Source organism: Eurosta solidaginis, chromosome 5, assembly GCF_040869045.1.
Source record: "Eurosta solidaginis isolate ZX-2024a chromosome 5, ASM4086904v1, whole genome shotgun sequence".
Lineage (NCBI taxonomy): Eukaryota > Metazoa > Arthropoda > Insecta > Diptera > Tephritidae > Eurosta > Eurosta solidaginis.
Genome location: NC_090323.1, coordinates 209,063,986 through 209,084,842, shown reverse-complemented (window position 1 = coordinate 209,084,842; position 20,857 = coordinate 209,063,986). Strand labels below are relative to the sequence as shown.

The following is a 20,857-nucleotide window of genomic DNA, read 5'->3' as shown; positions in this document are numbered from 1 at the left end:
TTTAAAAAAATTTTTTTTTTAAAAGTGGGCGTGGTCCTTCTCCGATTTTGCTAATTTTTATTAAGCGTACATACAGTAATAAGAGTAACGTTCCTGCCAAATTTCATCATGATATCTTCAACGACTGCCAAATTACAGCTTGCAAAAGTTTTAAATTACCTTCTTTAAAAAGTGGGCGGTGCCACGCCCATTGTCCAAAATTTTACTAATTTTATATTTTGCGTCATAAGTTCAACTCATCTACCAAGCTTCGTCGCTTTATCGGTCTTTTGTAATGAATTATCGCACTTTTTCGGTTTTTCGAAATTTTCGATATCGAAAAAGTGGGCGTGGTTATAGTCCGATATCGTTCATTTTAAATAGGGATCTGAGATGAGTGCTCAGGAACCTACATACCAAATTTCATCAAGATACCTCAAAATTTACTCAAGTTATCGTGTTAACGGACGGACGGACGGACGGACATGGCTCAATCAAATTTTTTTTCGATCCTGATTATTTTGATATATGGAAGTCTATATCTATCTCGATTCCTTTATATATGTACAACCAACCGTTATCCAATCAAACTTAATATACTCTGTGAGCTCTGCTCAACTGAGTATAAAAATGAATAAAATAAGAGACGTTAAACTAAAAAATGAAAAAAGAGACGTTGAGTTAAAAATAGCAGCTTGTAGAAAATTGAGGAAACTAAGAACAAAATATAAAAAAAAACAAAAAAATTTAGATGAAAAAAATTGATAAAAACAAATTATATAAATAAAGAGGAAATAAATTTTATTAAAATAAAAAACAAAAAAAAAAAGCTAACTAAAAAAGTTAATTAAAACAAAAACGAAAGAAAATATAAGTATACAAAAATAAAAGTAAAAAATCAATTATTCAAAAAAGTCGTGATAAAAAATGTTATCAAATGAAAATGAAAAATTTAAAAAATACACCTGGCCATTCTTTTAAATAAAAAAAAAAATAAAATAAGCAAACGACTTTAAACTATAATAGAGCTCCTAAAGATAGAAGAAATTAAAAGACAACCAAAATAACAAAGAAACAAAAAATGTATGACAAGTAAAAGAAATTAAAAAAAAGTTCTAATAAAAACAAGTAAGGAAGGTTAGGTTAGGTTAGGTTGAACTAGCCGGTCCATGAGGACCTCACATAGACTGACATCACCATGTAGGAAAATGAACCTATGGTAACCATGGAATGTGTTTGTATGACATGGGTATCAAATGAAAGGTGTTAATGAGTATTAAAAGGGAGTGGGCCTTAGTTCTATAGGTATACACCTTTTCGAGGTACCGCCATAAAGGTGGACCAGGGGTGACTCTATAATGTGTTTGTACGATTTGGGTATCAAATTAAAGGTATTAATGATGGCTTTAAAAGCGAGTGGGCTTTAGTTCTATAGGTGGACACTTTTTCGAGATACCGCCATAAAGGTGGACCAGAGGTGATTCTAGAATGTGTTTGTACGATTTGGGTATCAAATTAAAGGTATTAATGATGGCTTTAAAAGCGAGTGGGCTTTAGTTCTATAGGTGGACACCTTTTCGAGATACCGCCATAAAGGTGGACCAGGGATGACTCTAGAATGTGTTTGTACGATATGGAAATGAAATGAAAGGTGTTAATGAGTATTTTAAAAGGGAGTGGGCCTTAGTCCTATAGGTGGACGCCTTTTCGAGATATCGCCATAAAGGTGGACCAGGGGTGACTCTATAATGTGTTTGTACGATTTGGGTATCAAATTAAAGGTCTTAATGATGGCTTTAAAAGCGAGTGGGCTTTAGTTCTATAGGTGGACACCTTTTCGAGATACCGCCATAAAGGTGGACCAGGGGTGACTCTATAATGTGTTTCTACGATTTGGGTATCAAATTAAAGGTATTAATGATGGCTTTAAAAGCGAGTGGGCTTTAGTTCTATAGGTGGACACCTTTTCGAGATACCGCCATAAAGGTGGACCAGGGGTGACTCTAGAATGTGTTTGTACGATATGGGAATCAAATGAAAGGTGTTAATGAGTATTTTAAAAGGGAGCGGGCTTTAGTCCTATAGGTGGACGCCTTTTCGAAATATCGCCATAAAGGTGGACCAGGGGTGACTCTAGAATGTGTTTGTACGATATGGGTATCAAATGAAAAGTGTTAATGAGTATTTTAAAAGGGAGTGGGCCTTAGTTCTATAGGTGTACACTTTTTCGAGATACTGCCGTAAAGGTGGACCAGGGGTGACTCTATAATGTGTTTGTACGATTTGGGTATCAAATTAAAGGTATTAATGATGGCTTTAAAAGCGAGTGGGCTTTAGTTCTATAGGTGGACACCTTTTCGAGATACCGCCATAAAGGTGGACCAGGGATGACTCTATAATGTGTTTCTACGATTTGGGTATCAAATTAAAGGTATTAATGATGGCTTTAAAAGCGAGTGGGCTTTAGTTCTATAGGTGGACACCTTTTCGAGATACCGCCATAAAGGTGGACCAGGGATGACTCTAGAATGTGTTTGTACGATATGGAAATGAAATGAAAGGTGTTAATGAGTATTTTAAAAGGGAGTGGGCCTTAGTCCTATAGGTGGACGCCTTTTCGAGATATCGCCATAAAGGTGGACCAGGGGTGACTCTATAATGTGTTTGTACGATTTGGGTATCAAATTAAAGGTCTTAATGATGGCTTTAAAAGCGAGTGGGCTTTAGTTCTATAGGTGGACACCTTTTCGAGATACCGCCATAAAGGTGGACCAGGGGTGACTCTATAATGTGTTTCTACGATTTGGGTATCAAATTAAAGGTATTAATGATGGCTTTAAAAGCGAGTGGGCTTTAGTTCTATAGGTGGACACCTTTTCGAGATACCGCCATAAAGGTGGACCAGGGGTGACTCTAGAATGTGTTTGTACGATATGGGAATCAAATGAAAGGTGTTAATGAGTATTTTAAAAGGGAGCGGGCTTTAGTCCTATAGGTGGACGCCTTTTCGAAATATCGCCATAAAGGTGGACCAGGGGTGACTCTAGAATGTGTTTGTACGATATGGGTATCAAATGAAAAGTGTTAATGAGTATTTTAAAAGGGAGTGGGCCTTAGTTCTATAGGTGTACACTTTTTCGAGATACTGCCGTAAAGGTGGACCAGGGGTGACTCTATAATGTGTTTGTACGATTTGGGTATCAAATTAAAGGTATTAATGATGGCTTTAAAAGCGAGTGGGCTTTAGTTCTATAGGTGGACACCTTTTCGAGATACCGCCATAAAGGTGGACCAGGGGTGACTCTATAATGTGTTTGTACGATTTGGGTATCAAATTAAATCTCTTAATGATGGCTTTAAAAGCGAGTGGGCTTTAGTTCTATAGGTGGACACCTTTTCGAGATACCGCCATAAAGGTGGACCAGAGGTGACTCTAGAATGTGTTTGTACGATTTGGGTATCAAATTAAAGGTATTAATGATGGCTTTAAAAGCGAGTGGGCTTTAGTTCTATAGGTGGACACCTTTTCGAGATACCGCCATAAAGGTGGACCAGTGGTGACTCTAGAATGTGTTTGTACGATATGGGAATCAAATGAAAGGTGTTAATGAGTATTTTAAAAGGGAGCGGGCTTTAGTCCTATAGGTGGACGCCTTTTCGAAATATCGCCATAAAGGTGGACCAGGGGTGACTCTAGAATGTGTTTGTACGATATGGGTATCAAATGAAAAGTGTTAATGAGTATTTTAAAAGGGAGTGGGCCTTAGTTCTATAGGTGGACGCCTTTTCGAGATATTGCCTTAAAGGTGGACCAGGGGTGACTCTAGAATGCGTTTGTACGATATGGGTATCAAATAAAAGGTGCTAATGAGTATTTTAAAAGGGAGTGGGCCTTAGTCCTATAGGTGGACGTCGTTTCGAGATATTGCCTTAAAGGTGGACCAGGGGTGACTCTAGAAAGCGTTTGTACGATATGGGAATCAAATGAAAGGTGTTAATGAGTATTTTAAAAGGGACAGGGCCTTAGTCCTATAGGTGGACGCCTTCTCGAGATATCGCCATAAAGGTGGACCAGGGGTGACTCTAGAATGTGTTTGTACGATTTGGGTATCAAATTAAAGGTATTAATGATGGCTTTAAAAGCGAGTTGGCTTTAGTTCTATAGGTGGACACCTTTTCGAGATACCGCCATAAAGGTGGACCAGGGGTGACTCTAGAATGTGTTTGTACATATGGGAATCAAATGAAAGGTGTTAATGAGTATTTTAAAAGCGAGTGGGCTTTAGTTCTATAGGTGGACACCTTTTCGAGATACCGCCATAAAGGTGGACCAGGGGTGACTCTAGAATGTGTTTGTATATATGGGAATCAAATGAAAGGTGTTAATGATTATTTTAAAAGGGAGTGGGCCTTAGTCCTATAGGTGGACGCCTTTTCGAGATATCGGCATAAAGATGGACCAGGGGTGACTCTAGAATGTGTTTGTACGATATGGGTATCAAATGAAAAGTGTTAATGAGTATTTTAAAAGGGAGTGGGCCTTAGTTCTATAGGTGGACGCCTTTTCGAGATATTGCCTTAAAGGTGGACCAGGGGTGACTCTAGAATGCGTTTGTACGATATGGGTTTCAAATAAAAGGTGTTAATCATTATTTAAAAGGGAGTGGGCCTTAGTTCTATAAGTGGACGCCTTTTCGAGATATCGCCATAAAGGTGTCAAACACATTTTACAAAGTTTTTTCGAAAGTTATATTTTGCGTCAATAAACCAATCCAATTACCACGATTCGTCGCTTTTTTCATATTTGGTATAGAATTATGGCATTTTTTCATTTTTCGTAATTTTCGATATCGAAAAAGTGTGCGTGATCATAGTTGGATTTCGGCCATTTTTTATACCAATAAAAAGTGAGATCAGATAAGTACGTGAACTGAGTTTAATAAAGGTATATCGATTTTTGCTCAAGTTATCGTGTTAAAGGCCGAGCGGAAGGACAGACTGTCGACTGTGTATAAAAAATGGGCGTGGCTTCAACCGATTTCGCCCATTTTAATAGAGAACAGTTGTCGTCATAAAATCTATGCCCCTACCAAATTTCATAAGGAATGGTAAATTTTTGTCCGACTTATGGCATTAAAAGTATTCTAGACAAATTAAGTGAAAAAGGGCGGAGCCACGCCCATTTTGAAATTTTCTTTTATTTTTGTATTTTGTTGCACCATATCATTACTGGAGTTGAATGTTGACATAATTTACTTATATACTGTAAAGATATTCAATTTTTTGTTAAAATTTGACTTTTAAAAAATTTTGCTAATTTTTATTTAGCACACATATAGTAATAGGAGTAACGTTGCTGCTAAATTTCAGCATGATATCTTCAACGACTGCCGAATTACAGCTTTCAAAACTTTTAAATTACCTTCTTCTAAAAGTGGGCGATGCCACGCCCATTGTCAAAATTTTACTAATTTTCTATTCTGCGTCACAAGGTCAACCCACCTACCAAGTTTCATCGCTTTATCCGTCTTTGGTAATGAATTATCGCACTTTTTCGGTTTTTCGAAATTTTCGATATCGACAAAGTGGGCGTGGTTATAGTCCGAGACGTGCTTATTTATTCAAAAGTTTACAACGCTACGTTAAAGTGAACAAAAACATAACGGAACGCGCTCGAAGTCAAAATAAACAAGTTGCTAAAGTAAGTTGGAGCTTTTTTGAATGATGTAAAAAAGCTGGAACTATCTCTAGCAACTACGTTATTTAGACTACGAATATGCGTCAAAATATTACAATAAACACAAAAATAAGTTGACAGTAAAACCTGGTACGCTTTCGTGTTGCTATTTTTTTGTCAACAGATGTAAGATAGCTCATACCCAGCAAACACAGTTGCTAACGTTAGAGAAATATTGTAATTTTACATTAGAATTCTAATGTAGTTTTCTAATGCATTTCGATTCGAAAACTAGGTTAGAGAACTAGGTTAGAATTCGACTGTGAAACGATTCGAATAACACTAGAAATGCGATGTTATGATTATTGTCACAGTAATCGATTATTTGCACGACATGATCACTCATCCTTAGTGAAAATGAATCCAAAAAAGTTAAAAAGGGAAAGCGAGCAGATTATTGAAGTGCTATTTGAATGGCATGAAGAAAACGCTTCCCGATCCATACCCCAAACCAACGCGGAGCTCAATCCTGAGGAAGTGGAAGCGAAAATTACAACGCAATAACTAGTACTGAAAACTGTAACATACGAAAACATACGATAGGATTTTGAATTATTTTTATTTATTTTTTTTTTATGAAATGTTCAAAAAGTACCTTTAATCTAAGAAGACTGAATTTAAGTGTTTTATATGTGCTAAGTTTTAAGTACGGTTTTAATTTATTATAATAGAAAAAACCTTCGAAATATGTTCATTCTTAATACATAAACTGATAACCAAATAAAAGTATTTGATATAATGAAACAATGAAAATTTGAATGATTTTGAATAATTGAATTAATTGCGCATCACTTTGAAATTCTCATTAGAAACCCATTAGAAATTTGTGTTAGAACGTGATTAGAATTCTAACCCTTTTCTCGATATCGAGAACGAAGTCCCCTTTTTATCGAGAATGCTATAATTCGAAACAGTTTCGCAAATCGTCCTCTAACCTTCTACCTTAGAGAAATACATTAGACTTCGATTCGTCTTCTAAACGTATTCTAACATAAACGTTTGTTGGGTAAACAGTATTATCCTAAAACTATAAGAATTTCTTTGTCGCAATTCATGGAAATGCCTTTTCAAGTGGGGTGTCGCCTTGTTGGTAGATGCAACTGATGTTAAGGGGAGGTTGATGTTGTTGAATTGGTTTATCGTTGCTCAGTGTAGAATTTCGTGACACATTTAAAGTTTAACAGCATTTTACATGCCATAAATTATAGTGTTACCTCATTAACAGAATACCTACAACCAGCCGCTTTTATGTGTTTTGTTTTTTTTTTTTATCAAATAATCTGAAGATGTCAGCTGTTAGCCGACAACATTTCACAGCGCTGTCTCTTAAAAGGGTGTATTTTTTAGAGTTTTCATTGATTCAGTTGATAATAATTATATTTCAGAGGATGTATTCGATTTTATTTTCACTAGTTGTTGCTTAACTTAATTGGAAAATAAAAAGTTTAATTTTGATAACCGCAATTCTTTCCCATATGACTTTTTTGCAATTATCACATGATTTTGAGGGCGATCTGCGCTTCAAAATAAATATTAGTACATGCATCTAGTCCATTGTCGATTTAGTCCAATGTACAGACCACTTTTTTTTTCTCAACTTCCCCACGGCGAGCTACCTGAACTTTGTGAAAAGTTTTTTCAGAAGTTATTTTTCCATATTCAGACAAGACAACATTTACCTCTTTAAAATTTTAAATCCTTAAGGAGACATCCTCACATTTTATAAAATTTTCCATTATTAAATTTTATATATCATCCTAATTTATGAATCAGTTTGATTTGCAAGATATTCCAATTTAGTTGTGTTTGATAGGTCTATGGATTAACTTAGAGGGCTGCTATATGAGATATTTTTTATATGCTGTGACACAAGCAATAAAGCTTTTTTTACGCAGACATAAACATTGTCAAAGTAACTACAAAATTTATAGCCGGAGAGCCAACAAAACAAGAATTTCATGGCTAAGTAGCGGGACATTCTGGGTTAGATTTGTAATGCCTTTTAGTTTTTAAAATTCTATATTTCGTAAATTTCTTTGCAAAGCGTCTGTCCACCAAATTGCAAACCTGCTGTTGATTGAACTGAATATGAATATTAATATATGAATATTGTTATATTTTGTAAATTTCGACGGTGTAATTTTAACGGCAGTGGTCTTTAGTAACCGAGGATATGCCAAGCGTTATAGAACCTAAATGTTCCATAATTTTAGGCGCATCTTCTGGTTATGTATAGATCATATATATTATTTCTAATTGCTGTTTTTATGTACGGGTACTTTTTCGCTCTTATTCGGAATCCAAATCTATAAATAAAGTTTTGGTTGTAAAGATGGAGATTCGTGCTATTAGCGAGCTTTGGGCAATTTTGGTCGTAGTGCTTTTGTTTAACTATATTTTATTAAAATAATTTGTTAAAACTAAACGATTGTGAGTGAGCACACAAAGAAATCTATTAGTACTATGGCACTATTGTGAATATTTGCACTGCATTATTGACAGTTGCTATCATACGCTAGACGGCAGCGCAAGCTGTAAGTTTTAATTGATTGATAGAACAGTTGATTTCGCAAGATGCGCACGGGTCCGGCTCGTATTTGTAAATCTATGTACACTTGTTATTCGGGAGTAGCTTCCTAGGAGAAGCTTGTTTAAGTTAAGCAGGTCCTTTTGGTCCTTGCGCAATATTTAAAATAAAACACAGCACTTTAAATTACTGCTTTATTTCATACGCTTGATTGCGTCTTCCAATTAAAACTAAAACAATTGACTTAATCCTACTGCCTTAAATACCTTTCTTAACGCTAGGAAGCCCATGGGAAAGGGGTTGCGGTTGTAGGTGCATATTGTTCTTACCGCTAGCCTGTACCTGTGCCATATTGCTTATCAACATACGGTTACCCTAATTTGTTGCTACGCTTTGCTCTAATGCTTTGGTGATGGTTATGAGCTTAACTCCTGTTACATTCCACCACGCAGCATCAGCAGTCGTTGGGAGTACCATGCTGCTGGCGCAAAACATGGTAGTGGTTGCTAGGCGGTGATCAACCCACGCTTACAACGAGTTTTGCAGCGACGCTATTGCTAGGACAGAAATAACACGCTAGTTTATGTTGCTTGGCCAAACTTGTGCAAGCAAACAGGTTATGCGCTGTCGCTGTTGCTACATATGTGGGTGGTGATAAGGAAAGCGTTTGTTGTCACATCTTAGCTGTGCTAGGTAGCAATCAAGCCATACTTAGCGCCTGTTACATTCCTCGCATGATAAGCGCAAACAGGTTTTTAGTTATTGATAAGATAACTAAAGCGAAGCAAGAAATTGGTGTTGCTTAGTTGTGACCAGGAGCCAAGCTTACTCCTGTTATATGTAATTATAAAATAAATTATATAAAATTGTTGGTAAATATGTTCAGGCACAGTGGGCCTAATGTGATAACTGACACAGTGGGTCTAATGTGATAACTTTTATAATCAAAAAAGCCGTTTAGGAAAGTTTTAATGAAGTTTCTCTATTGTATTAAGAGCGTTGGAGGGAAACGCGGGGATATAATCATATCAGCTATGTTATGGAACACAATATCTCGAGTCGCCGCTCCGAATCATTTAATAAATCATCCTCTTAGCGCCCAAAAAATGGCGTAATTTTTCAGCATTTTTTCTTACTCAACGTTATAGACATTTCCCCGTTTTTTCTTGTTTAATTGATACAATTTTGCATATTGCATTGTTGTCGCTTAAGTTTAAAAGTCTCCCTGTATCATTCGAAAAATGTTGGTTCGACCCGAAATATATATAAAGGTCAAGTAGACTCGTAACGTTATAACGATTTACAAAAAATCTTTCGCAGAACTAAGACCTCTATCTACGTGCATATGCATATGATTTTTATACCAAATATCACTGGCCTGGATTAAATGAGTCAGACTTATAGACTGAACTCTTCTTGCCATCACTTTTGCAGTAACAAAACAAAAACAACATCTTAACATCCAAACTTTCTTACTCATAACCAGAGCTGCTCAACCCTTATACATTTATACGACTTTTGTTTTTGTTTTGCCCTGAATAATAGGAACAGATACAAATTTACCACTTCAAATAAAAAAAAAAACAAAATTTTTAAAGCACAGCCGTATGCGCTCACATATAAATAAAATTCATATGGTAGTTTTTGATTTTCATATGTAAGTGCAAAGAAAAAGCACTTTCATATGATGAACGAGCACTTCGTTATGAAAAACAAATTTACATTAACAAATTGTCAACTAAAAATTATTCAAAAATATTATGTCTCTGAAAATATTTGTATTTTAAATTTATTCATTAAGAAAACAAAAATTACTTCAACCATTTAACGGTTCGGCCTCGGAATTTGAGATAAGATTGGAAACTTGCATACGCCTTTATTTTGACATCATGTTAATGGTATTAAAAGTCTTGATAAGTCGCATGTGCGGGTCTTGAGATGTTCGAAACCCAGGGTTACAAAATTTGGTACTTCGCAAATATCTCGCTTCCTATGTCTTGCTCGAGTTTCTCGCTTAGTTCGAGGTTGAACATCATGAAATGCTCCACAGGAACAGCCTGAAGTACTTTTCGTGGTCTCAACTATTTCTGAGTTAAGGCTCGAGCAGTTGATGAAACTTAGAAATTGATGAAGCGGACTCGTTCAAATATTTCATTTGGACTAAAATTTGGGTCGCCAGCAACATCGATTCAAATTTTTAAAATAAATGGGCGTGGCTTCACCGTTTTTAGGCTCAGTTTTTCACCACAATTTCGAAGCTGTAACTCCCGTAATAAATTACGTATCGTAAAAAAAATTGGTGGAGATGATCTGAATGCCAATACTAATGACTGAGTGAAGTTGTTTTGCTGGATTTTGAGAATTAAGTTTAATTTCTCTTGATTATTGTAAGATAAGGCGATTAACGAAATATTTTAAGCAATCGATATATTGAAACTTTTGAGCTTTTTGACCATTCAAAAAAAAAAAAAAAAAAACCAAAAAAAAAAATAGTGTATATACAATTTTGAAGCCGGGCCCAGATGGTATATTCCCCACATGTTTCAAGTATGGCGGTCGTGGAATGGCTTAAAATAATATTCGATGGGTGCATAACGCTGAATCATGTACAGCACTCTTGGAGAACTGCTCGTGTAGATTTCCTACCAGAGGCGGGGAAGATCGTATATCCCAAAGACTATAGACCCATTAGCTTAACATCGTTTCTGCTCAAAACCTTTGAGAGGCTGATAGATGTGTAGATAAAGTCCAACGTGGATGAAAAGCTGCTCTCCACAACACAGCATGCATACACCAAAGGCAAGTCGGTAGACACAGCATTGCATAGGGTGGTAATAAGCATAGAGAAATCCGTGGAATATACGGAATATGCTCTAGGAGTCTTCTTGGACATTTCCGGGGCTTTCAATAATGTTTTTAAATGGGCGATTATGGATGGTCTTAATTACATTAAAATATATCCAGCCTTAACCAAATGGATCGGCTGCATGTTAAATTGCAGGAAGATTACATCACAATGGGGATTGTACGAGGCCACGAAATCAGTGGACAGGGGCACGCCGTAGGGAGGGGTGCTATAACCTCTGCTGTGGACGCTGGTCATCAACCAACTGCTCAGGCGATTCGATGAGGGACTCGTAAAACTTACGGCTTACGCAGATGACGTTGCAATTGTCATAAGTGGAAAGTTAATGCGAAGAAGGCGGATATGGTCTTGTCTTGTCTTGGCCATAGTAGTATAGCGTCATCAATCACAAGACGAACAGACTACCTGATTCCCTATCTGCGCTCCGAGGATGATCTTAAGGCCACAATAGAGGTGGGCGGTTGGCGCAAGGTTGCGCAAATGGCGGACGAGGCGATACATGTGTACACAGCTGTTTCCAAAGTAGTGGAAGGAGTAGGGTCTGTGGTATACTGTGCTCCGTAAATAAGCAGATCCTACAGGTTGCCGGATTACTGTAGCGTTTTCCAAGCGGAAATATTAGCTGTATCAAAGCAGTAGAAACCCTGGAAGAGAATAGCTTACGCTGCAACCATGTTAACTTTTATATTGACAGTCAAGTAGCAATTAAGGCAATAATCTCGCATAGCACAGCATCTAAATGCGTGTTAGAGCGTAAGCAGTCTCTGGAGAGAATCGGGACAGGGAGAAGCATACATCTATATTGGGTCCCAAGGCATATGGGAATAGATGGGAATGAAAAATGGGATGAACTAGATAAAAAGGGCGCATCCCTTGAAGCTTGCTCCGTAGACGTCCCAATTAGACTGGGCGTGGGTTCAAGCGCGTGGATGTAAAGTGTCGAAGATTATGTGTAGGTCTTACAACCTTAGACTAACAAAGTTGCTTCTATCATTAAAAAGAGAGGACTGTAGACAAATGACGGGTATTCTTACTGGACACTGCCTTCTGGTGTCACATGCCTTTAAATTAGGCTTGGTCAGTGATAGAAGATGTAGGAAGTGCGGGTTGGAGGAGGAAACAATCGAGCACGTTCTATGCTCATGCACTTGCCAGGCTAAAACTCCAGCTACTGGGAGTGATGCAGCTGTCTGATCTAGAAGCAGCAAGTGGATTAAGTCCTAGGAAGTATTTGCCAAGAGGACGGAGTTATTTTATAACATGGGTCCTGGTTTTTGATAGGGTTTTTCAGTTTGGTCGTTAAATCAAACTTCTGGTAACACTACGGACTGAGTCAGTCTATGTGGGTCCTCATGGCCCGGCCAGTTCAACCTAACCTAACCTACAATTTTGAAAATGTTTTGTGATTTACACTTCAATTTAAAAAAATTTGAGCCGCACTGCTCATAACTTTATTGAAATAAGGAAGATGAGCCTTTAAACAGTCTAAAAAAATACCATCCACTCAAGGCACAAGAGGTTCATAAAAAATTACTAACTAACCAAAATAAAAATGTCACTTACACATATGTACATACTTCTCTTGGTATGGGGCGATACAACAATATTATTATTTCTATGTAACACTTTGTTGTTGTTGGCGTTGCAATATAAATTTGCCGTTCCGTTAAATTATTTTCCACGCATAATTACCAAAATATTTGAAGAAAATTCGCAATCTAGCACAACATAGCTGCTGCTGTTTTTGTTGTTGCTGCTGCGAGTAAAAACAAGAAATTAGCTTTTCATAAACAAACAAATAATTATGAGTGCTTGTCCCATCATTTTGCATGTCTCGAATGTCGTCGGTGTCGTGCGCTTGAATATGACAGCTGAAGCCAAAGCTGCTGCAGATTTTGATATACCTTTTTTTTTAAATTAAAAAAACAAACATAAAATATATATAAATATATAATAAAAATAATTAAGAATGTTTATAAAAAAAGTATGCAAAGTTTTGTTTCTGTGCTGTGTCATCTGTTTCACGTGTGTGGGTGGCTGTGTTGCGCCACAAATTTCACTCTCACATACTTATGTTAGAAAACTTCAGGCATGCTTAACGAACGAAACGATATCATTTCGTTACGATAATCAACGCTAATAAACGAAACGAAGTCACTTCGTTTCGTTTATTAACGTTAAAATCGTCAAATTAACGTTAATTTGACGTTCCTAACGTTAATAAACGAAACGAAATGACTTCGTTTCGTTTATTAACGTTGATTATCGTAACGAAATGATATCGTTTCGTTCGTTAAGCATGCCTGGAAAACTTATGTGTTTGCTCAACAACCAACAACATAATATTTCTTTCATGGGTGCTCTCGTTTTTTTTGCGGATGCTCTAAACAAGCGACACACTAAAACCCGTTGAGGCATCTAAAAATGTAAATAAATGTGCGAACGCCAGTGGCCGGTCGAAATAACGCCAACAATAACAACTATAACGAACATATGCTCGCGTTGCCCATCGCTTGGTGTTGTTTTTGTTATTAGTTGCTAATGCTGATGCTAGAAATAGTTCGGGGGCGTTGTTGATAAATTGAAAACATTTGCCTGCAATATGCCACATGAAGGCTACGCACCCGCAATCCACACCCTTTTTTGTTTTGGCCCCTAACCATTGCTATATTACATACATAAAAACAACAAGTAAGAAAGTCTAAGTTCGGCTGAAACCGAATATTACATACCCAGCTGTGTGCCTTTAAACGCTGTTGTTGTTTGCTATGTGTGGTTAATAGCACTACGAAAAATCGTGCGATTGATCTCTAAAGAGATTGGTCTCCGATTGATCTCTTTTGTCTACATCTGGGCATAATTGGTCCCCTTTAGTGCCTTTCGGGTACAGTTGTGATTAGTCTGTTTGATATCTATGTAGCCCATTTTAAGAAATATAATTTTAATTCCATTTTGAAAAGCAGGCGGAACAACGTACATCAAGTGGATTTGATGAAAAATACGACTGGACCTTATTTGAGTCCTTATTGAATCGAAAAGGAACTAGTCTTCTTATGTTCTCATATGGGTACAAATAGGATTGGTCCTATCGATGCCTTTCGGGTATAAATGGGTACAATTAGTCTCTTCATAGGACATGCTCAAACAAAAGGAAGCAGTTCAACTCATACAAAGAGATCAAAACTGGCATTGGTCGCATACTCCTTTGCGACGCATTCCAGTTTCATCCTAGACTAATCGCTTTTTTTGCAGGGAGTGTATAAGGCTGCGCATTAATACATATGTATATCTTTCTATACTGAACTAATTTTTTTTAAAGGTAGCAAAAAAGCATACAGAGGTTACAACTAATGAACTTGAGCGGGTAAAAATGCAGCTTAACAGTTGTAGCTATGAAAAAAATGTTTATGCCAGATTTCGTTCGGATTGGGAGATTTTTGTTTGACTTATGACATTAACAGTATTTTGGAATTAGTAACAAAAAGGGGCGGGTCACGCCTATTTTCCACATATGTTTAAGTTTTTGTTCTCAGCTTAACCATGCCACTACTGAGGTAGAATATCAGTCAAATGCAGTTCAATACAATAAAGTTATTGCAATCTTTGTTAAGGTTAGGCCTTGAAAAGTGGGCGTGGTCTTTAACCAATTTTCAATTGGGTGTTATCTTCACTCAGCCTATTTAATTTGGCAAGAATAGTGTCTCTGTCAAATCTCAATGTAATATCTTTAACGGCTTTTGATTTACGGCTTGTTAAACTTCCAAATTTTCTTTTTCTAAATGTGGGTGGTGCCACGCCTCATTTTTTCCATTTTTCGAAATTTTTGATATCGAAAAAGTGGGCGCAATTATCGTTCGATTTCGCTCATTTTCAATACCAATCCATTCTGTGTCCAGATAAGCCCGTATACTGAATTTGATGAAAATATATCAATATTTGCTCAAGCTATCGTGTAAACGGACGGAGAGACGGACGAGGACGGACATGTGTTAATCAAATTTTTTTGGATACTGATGATTTTGATGTATGGAAGTCTATAGCCATCATCCTGTCGCAAAGATCCTGCGCCAGATAAATAATTTTGCATGTAAATGCAGCAACGCCGATTTGAGCCAGATAAATCCAGATTGAAATCTGGTTATATTTGTGAGTTAGATAATTTGTTAATTTATTGTCTTTAGTTTGGCAACGCTGCCTTTAATAAACATGCTTTTTCAGAAAGAGATATCGCTGCTTGGCCTTTAGCCGGATGAGTTAAATGAAACACAGCGGCGACATCTGCCTATCACAACTCATGCGTACAAAAATATCACGACCTCTGCTTCTCAACCTCTCAATGATCCATAGCATTCCCGCGAGAATTGAGCATGATACGAAGAAATACATGTACAACCAACCGTTATCCAATCGAAGTTATAATACCATGTATACAAGTACAGCTGGGTATAAAAACAATATATTTAGACTTATGTACCTGGCTGCATAGCAATTTCTAGCTGACTGAATGACTGTTTGGTTGCCTGGTTGACTGAGGGCAATGTACAGTGATTTCAACTTGAAATTTACAGGCCATGATTTTTTTTTATAAAAAGTGCTGAAATTTATCGTAGTATCATAGTTTAGCCCAATTTTGTGTGTTTGTAGTTAACATTTATTTTGGTTAAAATGCAAGAAGTGGAACATTAGTTGGCGCTTAACCCTTTAAAGGGTTGCAACCGTAAAATATGGCGCGTCAGTCGCTTCTCCGCTCCGCTAACACCAAGTGAGCCCCCAGCGGGTTAGGGCTCTTAGAATATACCCGTGGTAGGTATACCTGTCGTAAGAGGCGACTAAAATACCAAATTCATTCAAGGGGTTGCCAGGGCAATATATAGTTTCTCAAACCCAATTGTCAACTTCACCTACCCGTGGCGAATCCTGTTTCATTAACAGCCGAGGCTCTGCCGACCCTGAACTCCTAATGGATCGGGAGGTGGGAGGGGGGTATGGCCTAGAAGCTTGCATGTGGTCATACCAAATCGTTCCCGAGATGGTCGGGCTGGTACCTTTATGGCGCTGGTTACCGGAACGTACCGGATCTGCATCCGGCAAAGGACCATCAACATCGATAACACTCCCCGAGGCCTTTGGGCAGTGTCCTTATCGCTACAACAACAACAACCAAGGGAATTTAACTCATTGATTCGTTTTTTTAATTTTCCGAGCGGAGCGGGCGCTGCCCTCTTCCTCTGCTTCGGTAGGCTGGTTCTGATAAAAATATTTTCTTAGCCGGAGCATCATCTTAAAAAAACGAAGTCGAAGCAGCCTCTTTGTATAGTGACAGCGGATATTTCGTTTTGTCCTCATTCACTATTAAACCCTTCTTTTCCGCTTCTTTTTTTAGTTTGGAGTAAGCAGAACTTACGGCGTGGGTGATCAGGCCAATGATATCAATGTCGTCAGCTCAGATATAAGCGCAGTTGCTATAAGTGTGGCTACAAATTATTAAAGCCGTAGTGCGATACTGTCTTCAGGGTATCGAGAGAATTACTTGATGCAAAGGTGGATTCTTCAACAAAAAGCAACATACCCTCTCGATACATAGTACCTCTAATCTTGGTAACTTTTAGAAGATACTAGCTGAGTCTGGGTAAGCGATGGATAATGAACTACTGTGCACTGTGTTGCCAGTTTTTTCTGTGTAGCTTAAATTAACTTCATTTGTCGCTTAATTTCAAGCTTTCACAGCATGAGCGTGCATCAAAAGCAGCCATATATTCTCATGTCATGCGAAAATGCCACTCAGATGAGATGAATGTTGATTTTAAACTCAGGGCAGCATTAGCGCTTTAGGGAAAACTGAGAAAATTTGTGAACTTTTATTTTCAGGGAAAGAACCTTATGAGTAGAAATTTAAGCTTTAGAATTTATTGTGATTATACTCACATAATTTTGATGGTGCTGGGCGGAATTCTAAAATGATGGGAGACATAGGCTCAAAGGTTGTAAAGTCAATTGACCTAATATCCACTTCAAATGGCCATTAAGTCAATTTCCTTTTCGACCACTTCAATTGGCCATAAGGTTATTTGATTTTGGAAATTTCCATTTGGCCTTATAATCATTTCGACAAAAAGGTCATAATCATATTTTACTGAAAAGCGCACAAAAAAAAGCTTCGTGTGAACTAGTCGTGTAGCTGAAATATATCCTCTTATTCAAAACAGATACTTACGGGAGTTTTTAATTTGATTTTTCAATGGAATGATAGCAGAATAAAAGAAAAATATGCGCGAGTTTTTCTTCTAAGTTTTCAATTAACTTTTATTTGGATAATATGTTCTTATTTCAGAAAAAAACTCATTGGGCCATTTTTCAATTAGATTTGTCTCTGCCACGAAACCAACATATAGAGTGAGCAGAGCTGCATAGTATTACTTTGAAACTCTTATGAATTCGAATTCTAAAAATTTCATTCCTTTTTACTAGTTTTATACTCAAATATTTCTACTCATAATTTTACCAGTCCGCATTAATTGCTCTTTCTTAAAAAAAAAAAAAAAAACAGCGAAAATAATAAAACGCGACTGCAAATACACCAATTGTAAATGTTTTATTACCCAAAGGTTAAAAAAAAAAATAAATAAACAGTTGACCATAAGGCCACTTAAGAAAATAAGAGCTGACTTTATGAAAACTTCAGAAAAATAGCATGGTCTATATCGTTTAAAACTTGCCCTTGTGACACATCTTCAAATTACTTTACAGCCTCTTGAAGTGACCAAAAGGTCAATTGGCTTTATGGCCGTTGACCTTGTGGCACCCCTAAGTGAAAAATTGTGACAAAACGACCAAAAATAAATTGACATTGTGCCTGTTGACCTCATGTCGCCCTTCCTTCAAAAACTATCAGAAAACGGCGAAAGAATTGACCTTATGTCCGTTTAAATTGGCCAAAAGATCAATTGACGTGATGGACATTGACCTTATGTCACCCCTCCTTCAAAAACTGAAAATGGTTAGGGAATGGAAAACTTTTATACAAAACTTTATATTCAAAAATATTTAATTTCCAACTAAATAACTCCACTTTTCAGAATTGACGCTTAAGCTAAAAAATATCATACCAACTATACAAGCCCAATGTAAAACCAAGTAAGGAAGGTTAAGTTCGGGTGTAACCGAACATTACATACTCAGTTGAGAGCTATGGTGACAACATAAGGGAAAATAACCATGTAGGAAAATGAGGGTATCCCTGGAATGTGTTTGTATGACATGTGTATCAAATGAAAGTCATTAAAGAGTATTTTATGAGGGAGTTGGCCATAGTTCCATAGGTGGACGCCGTTTCGAGATATATCCATAAGGTGGACCAGGGGTGACCCTAGAATTTGTTTGTACAATATGGGTATCAAAAAAAAGGTGCTAATGACGGTTTTAAAAGGGAGTGGTGGTAGTTGAATAGGTGGTCGCTTTTTCGAGATATCGCCATAAAGGTGGGCCAGGGGTGACTCTAGAATGCGTTTGAACAATATTGGTATCAAACGAAAGGTGTTAATGAGTATTTTAAAAGGGAGTGGGCCTTCGTTCTATAGGTGGTCGCCTTTTCGAGATATCGCCATAAAGGTGGACCAGGGGTGACCCTAGAATATGTTTGTACGATATGGGTATCAAATGAAAGGTGTTAATGAGTATTTTAAAAGGGCGTGGGGCTTAGTTTTATAGGTGGACGCCTTTTCGAGATATCGTCATAAAGGTGGACCAGGGGTGACTATAGAATGTGTTTGTACGATATTGGTATCAAATTAAAGGTATTAATGAGAGTTTTAAAAGGGAGTGGTGGTAGTTGTATATGTGAAGGCGTTTTCCAGATATCAACCAAAATGTGGACCAGGATGACCCAGAACATCATCTGTTGGATACCCCTAATTTATTTATATATGTAATACCTGCAAAGATTTCAAGGGTTTTTTATTTCGCCCTGCAGCACTTTTTCATTTTCTTCTACTTAATATGGTAGGTGTCACAACCATTTATAAAGTTTTTTCCAAAGTTATATTTCGCGTCAATAAACCAATCCAATTACCATGTTTCATCCCTTTTTTCGTATTTGGTATAGAATTATGGCATTTTTTTTATTTTTCGTAATTTTCGATATCGAAAAAGTGGGCGTGGTCATAGTCGGATTTCGTTCATTTTTTATACCAAGATAAAGTGCGTTCAGATAAGTACGTGAACTAAGCTCAGTAAAGATATGTCGATTTTTGCTGTAGTTATCTTGTTAACGGCCATGCGGAAGGACAGACGGACGACCGTGTATAAAAATTGGGCGTGCCTTCAACCGATTTCGCCCATTTTCATAAAAAACAGTTACGGTCATAAAATCTATGCTCCTACCAAATTTCAAAAGGATTGGTAAATTTTTGTTCGACTTATGGCATTAAAAGTATTATAGACAAATTAAATGAAAAAGGGCGGAGCCAGGCCCATTTTGAAATTTTCTTTTATTTTTGTATTTTATTGCACCATGTCATTACTGGAGTTGAATGTTGACATAATTTACTTATATACTGTAAGGATATTAAATTTTTTGTTAAAATTTTACTTTAAAAAAATTTTTTTTTTTAAAGCGGGCGTGGTCCTTCTCCGATTTTGCTAATTTTTATTAAGCGTACATATAGTAATAGGAGTAACGTTCCTGCCAAATTTCATCATGATATCTTCAACGACTGCCAAATTACAGCTTGCAAAATTTTAAATTACCTTCTTTTAAAAGTGGGCGGTGCCACGCCCATTGTCCAAAATTTTACTAATTTTCTATTCTACGTCGTAAGCTCAACTCACCTACCAAATTTCATCGCTATATCTGTCTTTGGTAATGAATTATTGCACTTTTTCGGTTTTTCGAAATTTTCGATATCGAAAAAGTGGGCGTGGTTATGGTCCGATATCATTCATTTTAAATAGCGATCTGAGATGAGTGCTCAGGAACCCACATACCAAATTTCATCAAGATATCTCAAAATTTACTCAAGTTATCGTGTTAACGGACGGACGTACGGACGGACGGACATGGCTCAATCAAATTTTTTTTCGATCCTGATGATTTTGATATATGGAAGTCTATATCTATCTCGATTCCTTTATACCTGTACAACCAACCGTTATGAAATCAAACTTAATATACTCTGTGAGCTCTGCTCAACTGAGTATAATAACTTACTTAATTGGCGGTAAACTGTCTAAACGGTTATGGCCGTCCAACAAGGCGCGCCAGTCGTTCCTTCGCTCCGCCAACCGGCGCCAATTGGTCACACTAAGGGAGTTTAAATCGTAAAAATAACTAAAAAACATAAATATCTCCACATTTATAAAAACTTCCAAACACGCGTTTACTTTATAAAATAATCCAAATTGAAGACCGTATAGTTTCAAAATAAATTTGCATCATTTGTTTCATTTTAAAATCATGCCTAAAAACCCTCTACCCTTTAAACTAGTTCTTCAGATATGTTACAAATGCTAAGTCAAGCAAGAAATGTATATAAACATAAATATAATTTGGCTGTTTTTCTTCTTCTCAATTCCCCCTTATTTCGTAATTGTGCTATGATCTACAATAGGGCATCGAGCGAGGGTATGCACGGGAGAACTTGTACGATTATTTCATTGGCAGCTCGTAGTTCAAAATCAAGGTCAGCCAGTATGTAATATGTTCGCATTTGTTCCAATCAACACTGTGAATATAAACTGTTGCATTTCATAG

The 20,857-nt window shown here is 36.9% G+C and overlaps 1 protein-coding gene and 1 long non-coding RNA gene across 5 annotated transcripts in view; both read left to right on the top strand.

The window, feature by feature from the left end:
- Window positions 1–20,857, top strand: part of Mrtf (Myocardin-related transcription factor) — a 671,490-nt gene that overhangs the window by 31,755 nt on the left and 618,878 nt on the right. The window lies entirely within an intron of this gene.
- Window positions 390–7,780, top strand: LOC137252338 (uncharacterized). The gene is made up of 3 exons (XR_010953533.1): window positions 390–1,575; window positions 1,706–2,485; window positions 2,616–7,780. It is a non-coding gene; the product is annotated as an uncharacterized lncRNA (long non-coding RNA).